Source organism: Meles meles, chromosome 7, assembly GCF_922984935.1.
Source record: "Meles meles chromosome 7, mMelMel3.1 paternal haplotype, whole genome shotgun sequence".
NCBI classification, from domain to species: domain Eukaryota; kingdom Metazoa; phylum Chordata; class Mammalia; order Carnivora; family Mustelidae; genus Meles; species Meles meles.
In genome coordinates, this window is record NC_060072.1 from 6,261,556 (window position 1) to 6,278,618 (window position 17,063).

The window sequence follows — 17,063 nt, forward strand, 5'->3', positions numbered from 1 at the left end:
ACCACGCTAGAGGCTGGGAAGTTCAAGATCAAGGTGCCGGCAGATTTGGCGTGAGGGAAGGGCTCTTTCCCTGGTTTTCAGATGGCTGCGTTCTTGCTGCATTCAACAGACCTCACGTCTTTTCTTATAAGGGCCCAAATCCCATCATGGGCCTCCAGCCCCTTTCCTGTCTCCTTCTAAACCTATACTCTTCCCAGAGGCCCCCCCTCCTAATACCATCACATTGGGGGTTAAGCTTTCAACCACATGGACTGGGGGCCAGGAACCACCAGAAGCTAGAAGAGGCGAGGAAGGACCCTCCCCCAGAGACTTCAGAGGGAGCGTGGCCATCGTGCTCCCTTGATTTTGAACTCTGGCCTCCGAAAGTGTGAGAGAAGGAACGTCTCTCGTTTTCGGCCCCCCGGTTTGTGGTCATCAGCCCAGCGGCTGCTGGAGGAAGCTGACACGGTGAGAGGAGTCTTCAGAGCGAGCTGGGGGAGCCCACATCTGTGTCTCACTGATGCCCCGCCTCTGGGCACTGCAGGGACCCCCGTCCTCTTTCCTCATCCACCAGGGTCTGTGGCGCCGCCCAAGGGCAGCCTCCCCAGATGGAAGGGGGACCCCTTCCCAGGACCTCACCTGCTTTCTGGCCACAAGTTCCTAGACCCCAGTTACCCACAGGGAAAGACAGCAGCACCTAGTAGATGGGGCGTGTCTGAAAGTCGACGCCCGATGGGGGCACCCGGGCGGCTCAGTCGGTTAAGTGTCGGACTCTTGGTTTCGGCTCAGGTCGTGATCCCCGTGGGGCGGTCTCTCGGTAGGGAGGCTGCTTGAGAATCTCTCTGCCCCTGCTCTCTCTCTCTCTCCAGAAAATAATCAAAATAAATAAAGTTGATGCCTGATAGAAACCTCCTCATGGCGAGTGAGTGAGCATTACAGGCCATGGGAACAGGGTTGTGGCCATTTTTTCCAGAGCCTCCTGCTGCCCTGTGCTTCGGTGTGATCCAGTAAAAGTCCCCAACATCAACCCTGATCGGTTGGCTTCCCTGCATCGCAATAGTCTGAAAAAAACCCACCCTTTCTCTTGGAAGAGCACATCTGTCCATTAGCCAGTGTAAAAGGTGGCCTCATCAATGAATAGCAGTTACCTGCTTTACGCAGTCAGATCACAAACAACTTCGTACAAACCCGCAAGAATCCCACATTATGAAATGCAGCTGCTGGAGTCCCAAGACTCCAGTCCGGGAGTCGTGCATGACCTAGATGGGGAGAGAGAGCCAAGCGTCTGCACCATCCAGTTCCTGCCTTTCTCCCCAACCTCACCCAGGTGTGTTGTCCCCTTTAGTCAAAATAATGTCACCAGCCTTGGTGACCTTCTGCCTCTTGATACGCCAAGTTCTCCCTGCCCCTGGGTCTTTGCACATGCTACTCCCTCTGTCCGAAAAGTTCTTCTGGCTCTTCACATGGGTGGCTCCTTCTCATCCTTCATACCTTGCCTTTGAGGCCAGTTCTTCAGAGAAGCCCTTCCTGACCACTGTATCCAAAGTAGCTTCCCCACTGTGGTTGGCAGAGTAATGCCCCTTTCCAGAGATGTCCAGATCCTAATCCTTGGAACCTGGGACTATATTACGTTCCACACAAGGGGGAATTCAGGTTGCAGGAGGAAAAAAGTTTGCTAATTGATGGACTTTCAAATAATGAGATTTCCCTGGGTTTTCTCAGTGGGGCCCAGCATCATCACAAGGGTCCTCACGTGGGGATGAGAAGAGCAGAAGATTCAGAACCAGAGAGACCGTGTCTTGTGGGAGATTTGCAGGCTTTGACCAGGGAGGCAGGGGCTGTGAGCCAAGGAATGGGGACGGCCTCTCGAAGCTCGAGAAGGCGGGGATACCTGTTTCCCTCCTTGAGAGCCTCCGGAAAGGAATGCAGCTCTTCCAACACCGTCGTTTTAGCTCAGTGAGGCCCAGTTTGGACTTCTGACCCACAGAACTCTCAGGTAATAAATTCATATTGTTCTAAGCCATTGTGCTTGTAGTACCTCGTTACACCAGCCAAGGGAAAATCATACAGATTGTAATTTCACTGCCGACCCTTCAGAGAAACCGTCCCTGACCATCTTACCCAAAGCAGCACCCACTCTCAGCCGGTTCCTCTCTCAGGCCCCCCGCCGCGGGCTAAGCGGTGTTTTAGGGGCTGGGGATCCAGCGCCAGACCTGGAGGACGTCCGCCCTCACAGAACCTGCGTGCTGGGGAGTGGGGGGCCCATGGTCCACATGGGGGAGAAATGAACAGTAGGGCGGCTGGTGAGACGTGCTGGGCCAGGGGGGCTGTGCCACAGGAACGGCACGGTCACAGACGTGTCTCTGAAGGTGACGTGTGGGCAGAGACCCCAGGCAGGGGAGGGAAGGCAGCGGCTATCTGAGGAGAGAGCAGGCCAGGCAGAAGAGAGAAAACGGCAACGGCAGAGGCCAGCACGGCCATCGAATTCCTTGTCCCAACCGGGGCCCCCGAGAGGGAAAGTGGCGCCATCAATAATGGTGCCAGCCGAGGGGCCACATTCCTGGACACAGGTCACCTCGCAACGGCAGGGTCCCTGGGCTGGGAGGCATGGGCAGGCTGGACCGCAGGGAAGGAAGGAGGGAGTAGAATGAGGTCTGAGAGACTGGGGTGTGTCTGGGAGGAACTTGCAGGTCACCTTGAGAATGCTGGCGGTCGCTCTGGGGGAGCTGGGAGACTGCGGGAGAATTTTGAGCAGAATCAGGTGATGGGGCTTATGCTGTCAAAGGATTGTCCTCGGGGCGCCTGGGTGACTCAGTGGGTTAAGCATCTGCCTTCAGCTCAGGTCCATGATCTCAGGGTCCTGGGATCGAGCCCCACGTCAGGCTCCCTGCTTCAAGACTGCGATTTGCTGATTTGCTTATGTGCTTGTCATCTGCCTCTCTGTAGCTGGAGGGTCCTCTGGGTGGGGACCCCGTGTGTCTTGCACAGCCCCAGCCCCGCATGCCTGGCCCAGAGCGGGCACCTGAGTGAAAGAATGGGTGGAAAGCAACTTGTCTCTTCGTTGTCAACGTGCCAGTAAGAAATCTGAAACAAAATGCATTAAACAACGGGTTTGCCCAAAGTCATTATTGACTCAGGGGCAAAGCGGTCCCCTGATGCTATCTCTGTGGCACCCCGCCCGGGGCCTCTTTGTTCCACCTCCTGGGCCCGTTCCCTTACCTTTGTTTGGTGTCTTAGTGAAGTAATGGCCTACGGAGCACCCAGGTTCGGAGGCAGAGGCACGAAGGATGGAGAGTTGCTCCCAGAGAAAAGTTCTAAGAGCTCCTGGCAGAAGAAAGGGCACCAGCCTCAGGAGCATCGCCTCGGCTGCCACCGTCCAGACAGGCAGGAGACTGAGGATCAATCTTCCTAAGTTACCTCCTTCATCCCCACCACCGGAGGGTAGACTGGCCGGGTTACTTGTCCCAGTCACTTAGGAGGAAAGCATGAGGTTTTCTGAACTGTATCAACAAGCTTCTTTTCCTCCCTCCTTAATTCTCTGTCCTTCCATCAGGACTCATTCAGGCGCACTGCCTGGTGAGAGCCTGCGTGGAGCCCGGGCAGGGAGGGTGGGAAGTCGGGAGCTGCCCGCAGGGTCAGGAGATGCCATCCTTTCACTCCCAGCCCAGTTCCAGTACAATCTCCTGGCTGTTGCCAAATACAAGCTTGGCTCTATGTGGGAGGCGGCTACACTTTAGTAATGCATGTTTCCGGGGAATTTGCTCCATGATGTTGTTCAGGGTCTGACGGTATCAAGCAGGTAACGGCTACTCTTCGAAAGGTCACCTTTTCAACCTGCTGAGTGGACAGATTTACACTTCAGAGACAAGGGATGGACTTAGCTGACCAATTCTTACATAATGAGCCTGAGAGGCTGAATATAAAAATGGCCAACGCCAAAACAAATGTAAAGATAGAACTTTGACTCACTGGCTGCCGCTGCCTGCCCAGGACATCAGCTCCCCCGACCTACAGTACATAGTAAACAACCCAGGAGGCCAGGCTGCTGTAAATCAGACTTGCAGGAAGCCGGGTTCCTCGCTCCGGTGATGATCTACGAAGCTAAACGTCTCCCGTGACAGTGGACCCAAAATGACCAGCTCACAATTAAGAACGTACAGCTTCCCTAATTTCTGTCCCCTCTTCCAATTTAGCACCAGCCAGAGAAAACCAAGTAGGTACCCCTGAACAATCACATAGGACAGCCCCTTGCAGTCAGCCCCTGGCAGCTTCCCGGGGCCAAGAACTTCCAATCCAGGCACCCCCCGAAGCCATCCCTTCTTCCACGGCAAGCCTTCCCCACCCTGCCTGCCTTTGAGTCTTTGCCAAATTGCAAGTGACCCTGGCCCCACTCCTTGGCGGTAGCACATTCGCAAGGAACGGCCTCTGCTTTTCTCCGTTGGTGGGTCTTTATTTCCACAGTGAACCTGGGAGACTGGAGAGGTTCAAGTGCACGTGCCCATGTGCATGGGCGGCACTGGATTAGATGTTAGTTTAAAAATCAGTTTCAGGGCGCCTGGGTGGCTCAGTCGGTTGAGCGTCTGCCTTCAGCCCAGGTGGTGATCCCAGGGTCCTGGGATCGAGTCCCGCGTCCCAGCGCAGTGGGGAGCCTCCTTCTCCCTCTCCCACTCCCCCTGCTTATGTTCCCTCTCTCGCTGTATCTCTCCCTGTCAAATAAATAAATACAATCTTAAATACATACGTACATACCAGCTTCATTTTGCAGATGACCGAATTTTAATTCCAGGATTCTTTGGCAAAGATCTCAGGAAAAGTTGTGTCTGAGCAAAGGCAGGCACTTTCCCAGAAACAGCCGGACTCCCAAAGGTCATGGTTGGAACTCTGCAGCGTGATCTTCAAAGCGTGGTCTCTGCTTTGTTCACACACGTGTGGCCTGGAAGGAGGGACGGTGCCTGCTTCCAGTGGTGAACCAAGGGCTGACCACGGCCCCCCCATTGCCGGCTTCAGGCTAGGGAGGCCACAGGTCTTTATCTGTTCCTAGAAAGCTCTGTGACTGTGACAAACCATGCAAGGCTCCTGGTGCCACACAGGAGAAATGCAGAGAGGGGTCTGGGGTCCGATGGGGAAGGCCAAGTCTCTGAGAAGTGGTAGTTGCTGGGAGGGAAGGGGCGAGTAGTCAACCGCGAAAATGGAATTTGGGCCCCCGTGACCGGAAGGAATAAAGACAGCCTTCCAATAAATCAGCTGTGGCCAAGTGCATAAGATTTTTATTAAAAATTTAAAATCTCACCGTGGCCTCCGAGCCAACCAGATGTAGTGTTAGGACTTCCTGCGAGTGGCCTTGTAAGCCTAGAGCTGGGGGCTCCACTGTGTACTCAGTGGAGACCCGGCCCCTCCCTGGCCTTGGAATCCTAAGGGCCTGGGACCCAGGTGAGCTATCCGATCCCAGCTTTCAGGTGGGTCCACGCCCCGAGCCCTCTGACCCCTCCCCACCCCTCTGTGGTCCCACCCCGTGTTCCTGGGTCCCAGACGCCCTCCCCGCTCTCCTCCATCCCGGCGGGGGCGCTGCCCAACCTCACCAAAGCTCTGAAGGCTGTCCTTGTCACATAGTGACTCAGCGTTTCCCTTTGGCTGGGCAAATTTCTTCTGGCAGGTGAAGCTCCACGTTCAGCCCCCGCACTCAGGTTTCCAGCACGCCGCTTCAGGCGTCTGCCAGCTCCTGTGTTCCGTCATTAAAACTGCTATTTTCGGGGCGCCTGGGTGGCTCAGAGGCTTAAAGCCTCTGCCTTCGGCTCAGGTCATGATCCCAGAGTCCTAGGATGGAGCCCCGCATCGGGCTCTCTCCTTGGCGGGGAGCCTGCTTCCTCCTCTCTCTCTCTCTCTGCCTGCCTCTCTGCCTACTTGTGATCTCTCTCTGTTGAATTAAAAAACAAAAACAAACAAACAAAAAAACAACTGCTATTTTCCCTGCTGGGGTTCAAGTCCTAACTCCCCACCCCCTCCTTACTCATGCGCGCCCTCCACGTGCAGGATGGCAGGGCGGGGTGATGAGAGATTTACATGAGTCCGTGCACACTGGGGCGCCTGGCACCCAGCAGGCCCGGCAGGCATCTTTGCTTTGAGTACACCAATCTGTTTGTGCTGGGGAGGACAGAGGCGCGCAGTAGTGGAAAGTTCTCTTGGACTTTGAGGGCTGCAGACAGAGCCTAACGCGGCCCTCCCAGGAAAAAGAGAAGGAAGATGGCAACGATTTTGCAGTAGCTGAGAAAACTGTGCCTGAGAACCAGTGAGATGCCCCTGGACAGCCTTGGTGGAACTTGGAGATGTTACGAGCGGTGGCAGAGTCTGGCCTTGGGTTTTCTTTTCTTTCTTTCTTTCGTTTTTTTTTTTTTTTTTTTAAAGATTTTATTTATTTATTTGATGGAAAGAGAGATCACAAGCAGGCAGAGAGGCAGGCAGAGAGAAAGGGGGAAACAGGCTCCCGACTGAGCAGAGAGCCCGACGTTGGGGCTCGATCCCAGGACCCTGAGACCATGACCTGAGCTGAAGGCAGAGGCTTAACCCACTGAGCCACGCAGGCACCCCCGGCCTTGGGTTTTCTGAAACCGTGGCCCCACTTTGATGGTGGCCTAGACAGCAGGGCAATGCCTTTTGGGTTCCGGCCATCAAGGAGGCCTGCCAGGGATGCGCCAGCCCCGCCGAACGCCCAGCTGCCCTCCTTCCTGGCAGAGCCTCCCTGAAGCCAGGGCCGGCTGCAGGATTTGGGGGGGCCCCGTGTACAATGGAAAAGTGGGCCTCTTGTTCAAAAAGTAGGAAAAAGTGCTGAAAAAACAGAAAAAAACAGACACTCACAAAGCTTTTCTCTTCCTTCTAGAGCCCGACACGATGCTTTTGGCTTGTTACTTACTGCTGTGTCCCCTGGGGGCTGAGGATGCTCAGGGGACAAGCGTGGACTGTCAGGGCTGCCAGGACCCCCCTCTTGCCATAGTGGGGACCATGGTGCCCTGGCTGGGGGCCGGAAGTCAATCTCTCCTTCCCGTGGGCCTGCCGCCCCAGCTCACAGTGGACGGGGAACCCAAAGGGAATGCAACGTGGTGCCTGGATAGGGGGGTGGGCAAAGGAGCGCCCCCACGGAGTCAAGCACACCACGGCTCAGGCAGCCCAGGGCAAAGACAGTTGCCACCGTGTCCCCCCCGAGGCCTCCCCTGGGAACAGAGGGCTACAGCAACACACGAGCCTCCCCTGCGTCCTCCTCCCATCTGCACGACCAAGTCACCAGCCTGGGCTGAGGGCAAAGCAGGCTGGGGTGGGGAGGGGAGGTCAGGCAGCAGGTGGCTGAGAACCTTCTAGTCCAGAAAGATCTTAGGGGGCGGGGACTGCCTGTGGGCCCACACTTCCATTGTCCCGTTGGACTTTACTTATAAAACACAGACTCGAAGGTGAAATTATTAAGAATTTCAAGACAGTGACCGTGGAGCATGAAACTGGATACAGGGCTCTTCTGAGCTGGCCTGGCTGCCCTGGGTATACGCCCGTGAAGCTGACCCTGACACCCAGCCCCTCTGGCTCCTTCTCCCTCTGTGCACCCTCCGTCGTGGGATACAAGCCTTCATGCTGTGGGCAGAGCTGCACAGAAGTGTAACTGAAAATGGCCTACTGATTCCGTCTTATTCCCAAGTCCCCACGCTCATGAGGGGCAGAAAAAGAAAAAAATATTAAAACACCGTGAACTTGCTAATAAAAGCCAACTGTCTTTTCAGGCTTCAAAACCTCCCACTTTAATGCAAATGCATCAAGATCGTAGTTCAAGTACGTTCAGGTTCAGGTTCCCTGTCAGGGCGGCTTCTCCTGCTTCTTCCCCAGATGCAGTCCAGGCTCCCGGCTCCTGCCTCTGAGGCATGGGACTGAGGTAGTTCCTGGTGGCCCGTCCTGGGGCCCACTGAGCAGGCTGTCCGGCCTGGGTCTCAGGTTCCCACCCATGTGCTTTGAAACCATAGCATGAGCATTTCTTGGTTCTGGTCCCACGTTCATGCTGGGTCTTCCTACCGGTGTTCTGACCGAGAGGAAGGAGCCAGGGCCTTCCTCTCAGATCTTCTGCCTCTTCCTACCTCATGGGAACTTCCCCAAATCATATACATCCTCTGGTCTTGTACCCTCTTATGTCCAAGTCCACTAGACTCAGTTATCATTCCTTAAATCGATGCCTCTAGAATTGAGAAAGTCCGTTTCTTCTCTGAAACAAGCTCAGTTTCAAGACCATTGTCTCGTGTACTCAGAGCTGATCTTAATACTCAAAAGGCAAAAAAGGTAAATTTTTTTCACTTGTTACGTTCTTCCTATGGAAATCACATCCTTCCTGAGGCAAACAGATCCCTCTGGCTGAATAAAGAAGAAAAAAAGTATCAATATATTAAAAAATATATTCCTCTTTTACCTCTAGCGTAGCACTACCATGAATGGATATTGTTTTCTTATCTGTCTTTACAATAGAGTGTAGTTACATAAGGCAGGGGACAAATATCACTCATTTTCTGCATGAAGTACCTAAATATTGTGCCTGGCACTTTATGGGCTCTTAGAAATGGATGGATGGATGGATGGATGGATCGATATGTGGATATATGGATGGATGTTGGATGGATGGATCGATGGATGGATAGATGTGTGGATATATGGATGGATGGATGGATGGATGGATGGATGGATGGATGGATGGATGTGTGGATATATGGATGGATAGGTGGATGGATGGGTGGATGGATATATGGACGGATGGATGGATGGATGGATGGATGGATGGATGGATTGATGGATGGATGGATGGATCGATATGTGGATATATGGATGGATGGACGGATGGATAGATGAGTGGGTGGATGGATGGATGGGTGGATGGATTGATGGATGGATGGATGGATCAATATGTGGATATATGGTTGGATAGGTAGATGGATGTACAGATGGATGGGTGGCTGGCTGGCTGGCTGGATAGATGGATGGGTAGATAGATTTTTAAAAATTCAAAGGATATGCCTAGCAAATATCTACTTATATCTCATTGGCCAACATCATGTCATGCGCCACTGTGAGATGCAGAGGAGCCTAGGAATATAGTATTGTAGATGTGGTCATTTTCAATGAGTCATATTATCATCCTGAACAAAATTACAGTTCTCTTGGTAAGGAAGAGGGGTACAGTGAATAATGGGCATGCTACTGGCAGGAACAGTTAGCGGATTTGCATTTCAGCCAAACCTTGAAGGAGACATAAGAGGAAAAGGGTGTTTTAAGCTGAGGAAACAGCCTGGCCAAAGGTAGGGAGGCCAGAGAGAACAGGGCAGGTGCAGGGAATGGCTTGCAGTAAGTCCTCTGTGTTAGTCATTGCTGCTACTACAGGCAAGAGATTTGTGTTTTAGCCTAAACTAAATAAATACTGTATTATAGAATGAGGCGTGAAAGACTAACTGTACGAGTGAGCTCTCCCCTTATTTTTGAACCTCTGCTCTAGCTGTGTTGCGTTCTTTTTGTTTCTTCTGGACATGCCTTTTGTGTTCTCCTTTACGTCCTTTATGTCCTCAGCCGCTCTTGCCAGAGGTCTGCCTGGTTTGCCAGTCTTCCCCAAGATCCAGCTGTGTTTCCTCCCTTCTATTTTTCTTTCTTCCTTCCTTTCTTTTTTAATTAGCAATAATCGCGCCTCGGATAAACCTCATTGGCTACGATACTGCCACTGCGCAAAGCTTTCCTTTCTTTTTTAAGATTTTATTTATTTATTTGACAGAGAGACACAGCAAGAGAGGGAACACAAGCAGGGGGAGTGGAAGGGGGAGAAGCAGGCTTCCTGCTGAGCAGGGAGCCTGATGCAGGGCTTGATCCCAGGACCCTGGGATCATGACCGGAGCCAAAGGCAGTTGCTTAACCGACTGAGCCATCCAAACACCCTCCAAAGTTTTATGATTTATTTCTAATTTTATTTTATATGACCAACTCGCAGTTCTTTGTATGGGTTGGCAGTGGCTTTGTGACCTACTACATATGTGTGATTTTTATAAAAGTCCCACGTGTGCTTTGCAAGGTCTGTTCTCTAATTTCTGGATATAGGTGTTGATTATTGTCCGTTAATCTTCAGCAGGAGATCTTGAATTTTGCCTGCCTGATCTGTCAGTCACTGAGGGCTGTGTCTGGTGTATATTATGATACTCTACTGTGACGGCACCTGTGGCAGCCGTGGACGGGTGCCGCTCAGAGTCCCCATTAGAGGAACCGGCTGTGGGGAGTATACAGTCACCTTGAACTTCCAACCGGGACACCTTCAGACCTGCTGTGACCCTGACACCCAAACCACCTTCCCACCTTCTGCCTCCCTGAGCTGCTCCTAGGCTGGGGTTAATCACTACAGAGCCAAGCAGGACCATTTCTTCCCCAGTCTTTGCTTGGGGACAGCCCACCTGGCTGGCCAGAGCTTCCTCTCAGTCACGCTGCAGTGTGAGGCTTCCTCCTTCTCTCTCAGGTGTCAGACCTGCCCAGAGTGGGCTGAAGCTTTCCTACCTGCTCCCACACCTTCTCCCCATGGTCCCTCATGGACGCTTCCCCCAATAAACCTCTTGTGTATCTCCCACCATCTGGACATATTTCTTGGATGATCCAAACCAGCACAACTTCTGCGTGTAATTCGGACCACCCTTGACACATTGTTGGGTCCCTAAGAGTTCAGACCTCTTATGTCTTCTTGATGTTCCTTATTACCATAGGCAACAATCCTGTTTATTCCTAACAGTACATTTTATCATTTTATTGGGAGGGTCTGTAGCCCTAAACAATACGTAGTATTGTTTTATATTTTTAAGCTTTACCTAAAAGTTATGATTCTGAAGTATCCTTCTGCAAGTTATGGTTTTAAGAAATATCCAAGGTTGGGGCGCCTGGGTGGCTCAGTGGATTAAGCCGCTGCCTTCAGCTCAGGTCATGATCTCAGGGTCCTGGGATCGAGCCCCGCATCGGGCTCTCTGCTCAGCAGGGAACCTGCTTCCTCCTCTCTCTCTGCCTGCCTCTCTGCCTACTTGTGATCTCTCTCTCTGTCAAATAAATAAATAAAATCTTAAAAAAAAAAGAAATATCCAAGGAGATACATTAGCTACAGGTTATTATTATTTTTTATATTTTATTTATTTGACAGAGAGAAATCACAACTAGGCAGAGAGGCAGGTAGAGAGAGAGGAGGAAGCAGGCTCCCGGCTGAGCAGAGAGCCCGATGTGGGGCTCGATCTCAGGACCCTGGGATCATGACCTGAGCCGAAGGCAGAGGCTTTAACCCACTGAGCCACCCAGGCGTCCCCAGGTTATTATTTTTATTTTTATTAAGATATAATGTATTATTTGCCCCAGGGGTACAGGTCTGTGAATTGTCAGGCTTACACACTTCACAGCACTCACCATAGCACATACCCTCCCCAATGTCCATAACCCAACCACCCTCTCCCTACCCCCACTCTCCCCAGCAACCCTCAGTTTGTTTCATGAGATTAAGAGTCTCTTATGGTTTGTCTCCCTCCTGATCCCATCTTGTTTCATTTTTTCCTTCCCTACCCTCTACAACCCCCCCCCGTCCTGCCTCTCAAATTCCTCATATCAGAGAGATCATATGATAATTGTCTTTCCCTGATTGACTTATTTTGCTCAGCATAATACCCCCTAGTTCCATCCACGTCATTTCAAATGGCAAGATTTCATTTCTTTTGATGGCTGCATAGTATTCCATTGTAGATATATACCACATCTTCTTTATCCATTCACCTGTTGATGGACATCTAGGTTCTTTCCATAGTTTGGCTATTGTAGACATTGCTGTTATAAACATTGGGGTGCATGTGCCCCTTCGGATCACTACATTTGTATCTTTAGGATAAATACCCAGTAGTGTGATTACTGGGTCATGGGGTAGCTCTATTTTCAACTTTTTGAGGAACCTCCATGCTGTTTTCCAGAGTGGTTGCACCAGCTTGCATTCCCACCAACAGTGTAGGAGGGTTTCCCTTTCTCCGCATCCTTGCCAGCATCTGTCATTTCCTGACTTGTTAATTTCAGCCATTCTAACTGGTGTGAGGTGGTATTTCACTGTGGTTCTGATTTGTATTTCCCAGTGATGTGGAGCACGTTTTCATGGGTCTGTTGGCCATTTGGATGTCTTCTTTGCAGAATTGTCTGCTCATATCTTCTGCCCATTTCTTGATTGGATTCTTTGTTCTTTGAGTGTTGAGTTTGATAACTTCTTTATAGATTTTGGATACCAGCCCTTTATCTGATATGTCATTTAACTGCAGGTTATTTTTACTGCTCTACAGTCGTGGGCTATATGAATAAAATGCAGTCAGTGGATCTTTGCCACCGAAGGGCATTTAGCTCATCCCCATCTTTTCTTGATTATGCATAGTGCTGCTGTGAACATTCTCACACGTGGCATAGTGCTCCTGTGTACATTTCCTTAGGATACTTGCCTAGAAGTAAAACAGGAGGGTCCTAGCATGTCACTACGTGATGTCAAACTGCTCTCTAACTGGCTGGTCTCTCCCCTGTGTCTTTTAATCTCTCTGGAAGGTTCTCATCTATTTATCCCTCTACTTTGCACTCTGGATATTTTTTACACCTTCTGGTTCATCAGTTCTCTCTTCATCCATGTACCATCTGCCATCAGACCTGTCTGTCCTGATGTTTACATCTCATTATGTCTATGGTGCCTTTCTAGAAGTTCTGTCTGGAGATCTGTTTGTTTTTTGATCTTCTGTATGGACATTTTCGAGTGTATGTGAACTTAGAGACGATAGGACAAAAGGCCGTGAGACACTTCTTATTCTTCACCCTCAACAGGTATCGACCCACGGCCATTCCTGTTGTACGTATACTGTTCCCCAACTCTCAGACACCACGTCATTCCATCCGTAAATGTTGTCCAGATCTGTTCGCTTTCGCCTCCATAATGTGTTGTTGTCTCCTTAAGCATCTGACTCTTTCATTTCGGCCTTCGATCATGATAAACATTCTGCATGCCTGCTCTCCTGTGCAGGCTCTTCTGTTCTCTCGGTCTGAGCATGCCATCCTCATGTTTGTGGCGCCTGCTGCCATGCTCGAGATGACCTTTCTTTCTTTCTTTCTTTCTTTTATTTTTAAAGATTTTATTTATTTATGTATGTATTTATTTATTTAAAGATTTTATTTATTTGACAGACAGAGATCACAAGTAGGCAGAGAGGCAGGCAGAGAGAAAGAGGGGGAGGCAGGCTGCTCGCTTAGCAGAGAGCCTGATGCGGGGCCCGATCCTAGGACCCTGGGATCATGACCTGAGCCGAAGGCAGAGGCTTTAACCCACTGAGCCACCCAGGTGCCCCAAGATGATCTCTTTCTTCACACATCCTGGGATTCGACGTTGTGAGCTCATCTTTGGAGGAGCGTGTTTCTTCTGTGGGATTTGGACACTGCCACCTGAGTTGACAGAGTGTCTCTCTAAAGTCGTTTTGCATCTGCTTTACCAGGTGGTCTGGGATTATCACCAGCTTGAGATCAATTTTTTTCTCTTGATGTATGAATCCCAGACCATGCATGCAATATAAATTTAGACCTTCAACCCACTCAGAGCTCAGACAGGCAGTTTTCAGTTTCCAGAGGACGCTTTTTGAAGATCCCCCCTACTCTTGCCTGTGCTGTGGCAGACAAGCTTCCTTGTGTCTGGTGATGGGGTTTTCCTAGCCTGGCCTTTCGCTGAGTGATCAGCCCTTGGAGGATCTCTAAGGAGCCTGGCTTCCCAAAGAATCACAGTTTCAACTCTCCATGTGCTGTGAGCTGGCGATCTTACTTTCAATCTCTATGTTCATCTCGACGTGGCCAAAGCCGAGGGCCCTGGGTTACCAGCTCTGATATGCTCCCACCCCTTTCTGGCATCCCTCCTGGATTCAGCTGTGGGGTCAAATCACACCCCACACACTTACAATCTGTGTGTGTGGTTATACCTTATCACACAGTTCTGTTTTGGTAGGGAGAGTTTTTTCACATGATCCTGGGCAAGATTTTCTCAGAACTGAGTCTCCTTTATGGAGAAAGCTAGTTTCATTTCCTTTTGTTTTTGTTTCTTACTTGCAATTAAAAAATAATAATAACAGGGGTCCCTGGGTGGCCCAGTCGGTTGAGTATCTTACTCTTGATTTCAGCTCGGGTCCTGATCTCAGGGTTTAGGACCCGAGCCCCCTTCAGGCTCCCCACTTAGTGGGGAGTCTGCTTGAAATTCTCCATCCCCCTCTGTCCCTCCCCCACCACGCCCCCCACTCACACTCACACTCTCTCTCAAATAAATAAATAAATAAATATATTTTTTAAAAGATACAATTATCATAGCATGATGCTCAGATCAGACCACTGCCCCCAGAGCCCCAGCACAGGGACGGGCCCCCGTTCTCTCTGGTCTTTGCCTTGCTAAGGACTTTGGGTTTGAATGGGAGAGCTGTGCTACTGGTCACTGACCTGGTTCACAGTGACTGCATTTTGGTCACCCTCCAGGGCCTTTGAGGACAGAGCCCCTGCCTTTCCATCGGTGCAGACCAGCTGTGAGGTTTGCTACATGAACTATATGGACGGGGCTCCGTGTCACTCCCGCGTAGCAGAAACTTCAGAATTCTGGATTTGGCTGCAATATGGCCTCTCTATCCATTTTTCTTTGTAAATAGGCGACATTTATCTCTAATACTGATTTGTGTCACTGCCACTAAATAGCCAGCCAGCGAAAAATGGCCTGAGTGTTCATAACCCAGTTCTCTTCCTGTCAAGGAATGAGAATCTAGGAGATGGACTAAACTCGCCCCTGCCACCCCGCCACCCCCCACCCCTGCCATGGCTGCCACAAATCTTGAACCCTTGTGGCTGGGCTCATCCCTTATGTCTTAGGCTCCATGAACTGGGCCAGGCTTGCTCCTTTGAACCCCTCTCTGGGCTGCCACCAAGATGATGGGAGGCATAATTGGGCTGGGCTGGGCCCCTGTCAAAAACCCTGCTCAGAAGATTTCTCTTTGGGGTTGATGAAAAATATTGTAAAATTAGATTATAGGGATAGGTGCCCAATTCCGTAAATATACTAAAACTCATTGAATTGTACAATTTAAGCTGGTGAACTTTCTTTCTTTCTTTTTTTTTTTTTTGAAGATTTTATTTATTTGAGAGAGCATGAGCAGGGAGAGGGGCAGACTCCCTGCTGAGTAGGGAGCCCAATTCTGGGCTCAATGCAGGGCTCAATCCCAGGACGCTGAGATCATGACCTGAGCTGAAGGCAGATGGTTAACCGACCGAAGCACCCAGCGCCTCCCCTAGCTGGTGAACTTAATGGTATAGAAGTTAAATCTCAATAAGGCTATCTATCTATTTCTTTATTTATTTAAAAATTTTATTTATTTATTTGACAGACCAAGATGACAAATAGGCAGAGAGGCCGGCAGGTGGTGGGGGGGGGGGGCGGGGAAGCAGCCTCCTTGCTGAGCAAAGAGCCGGATGTGGGGCTCGATCCAAGGACCTGAGATCCTTGGATCTCACAAGATCATGACCTGAGCAGAAGGCAGAGGCTCAACCCACTGAGCCACCCAAGTGCCCCAAGGCTATTTATTTTTTAAGTGCCTAAAATTATATGAGGGGGAAAACCCTGCTTGGGCACCCGAGCCCTGCTGTGGCGGGTCCTCACATGACCTTAACCTTCAGCCCAACCAAGCTCCCACCATTCCTCTCGTGCACCCTGCTGTTCCATGCGCCCCTGACTTTGGAAAGACTGTCCCCTCCATGGGGCCACCCCTCCCACCCTAGTTAATCTGGGCAGTGGTCCTGTGGCTTTGCCTTCTCCAGCGCAGCTCTCTGACCCGCTGCGTCTCTGGTACCCCAGGTCACCTCTGCCACGGCTCTGGTCACATCAAACCGATGCCTCCAGTCTATCAGTCCACCTCTCTGAGTCCCGTCTTGGAGCCTGGCCCCTCAAACGTGCTCCGTGGAGGCTTCAGCTAGACGCAGCAGGCCTCACGGGTCTGCCCATGAAATCCGCGTCCTCTGCACAGCGGGTGATGATGGGCAGAGCTTGGCAACCACTGAGGACCGGGGTAAAACTCCCTCTGCGCCTTCCTGTTTAGCTTCCCCTAAACCTCTGCTTTAGCAGTTTCAAAAGAACCACCTTCCTCGTCTTTCTGGAAGGCTCCTCTGCTTGAAGGAGGGACTAGGGGATGGTGTGGAGTAACTGAATGAGAGAGGGGAAAGGCCAATTAACATTCAGCTAAGAGAGGAAATGATTTCTCCTATCAGCGATAAAAACTGACGGCTCTATCAGAAAAGGAGCCCGGGGAGCCGCAGAGCCCGGCGAGGCAAGCAGGGAGGGGAGGAGGCGGCCGGCCTAGCCCCCTGGTAAGGATGGCTGAGGGCAGAGACCGCTGCGGGGGGTCAGGGAAGGGTTTGGGCGTCCAGGGGAGCTGCCTTGGGAGGTGAACCGCCTGCTTGCTCCTGCCCCCCCCCCAACTCTGATCCAGCCCCCAGGCAAGAAGACAAGCACTGTTCAGGTTTTATAGGGAAACTCCGGGCTCTGGCTCTCCTAACGGCTTCTCCCTGTGCACTCGTTTCCTCTGACCTTATCATAGAAGGAAGCCACGTGATGTCTATTTATGGCAGCGGCGTGGTCCGGGGAGAGGAGGCTCGCGGTACGTGAATTCCAACGGCTGATGAAATTGCTCCGGCCCCTCTCCATCTCTCCATGCCGTGAATGAATAAACGGGCATGGGGGCAGGGCGTGGGGGCAGGGCGGTGGCATCCAGCCCCGGTGCTAGCCCACAGACAAGTTCCTTCCCAAGCGCTACATTGGGGCGCCTGGGTGGCTCAGTGGGTTAAGCCTCTGCCTTCGGCTCAGGTCATGATCTTAGGATCATGATCTCAAGGTCATGATCTCAGGGTCCTGGGATCAGAGCCCCGCATGAGGCTCTCTTCTCAGCGGGGAGCAACCGCTCCCCGACCCCTGACAAGCGCTACATTGGTAATTTGTCCTATAAATCAGAGCTTATAAACCAGAGAGGAGTTAATAGGAC

The 17,063-nt window shown here is 51.3% G+C and overlaps 1 pseudogene; it reads right to left on the reverse strand.

Annotated features, from left to right (window-relative positions):
* Nucleotides 1-9,624: 9,624 nt before the first annotated feature.
* LOC123947736 lies at nt 9,625-9,718 on the reverse strand (annotated as a pseudogene).
* Nucleotides 9,719-17,063: the final 7,345 nt, after the last annotated feature.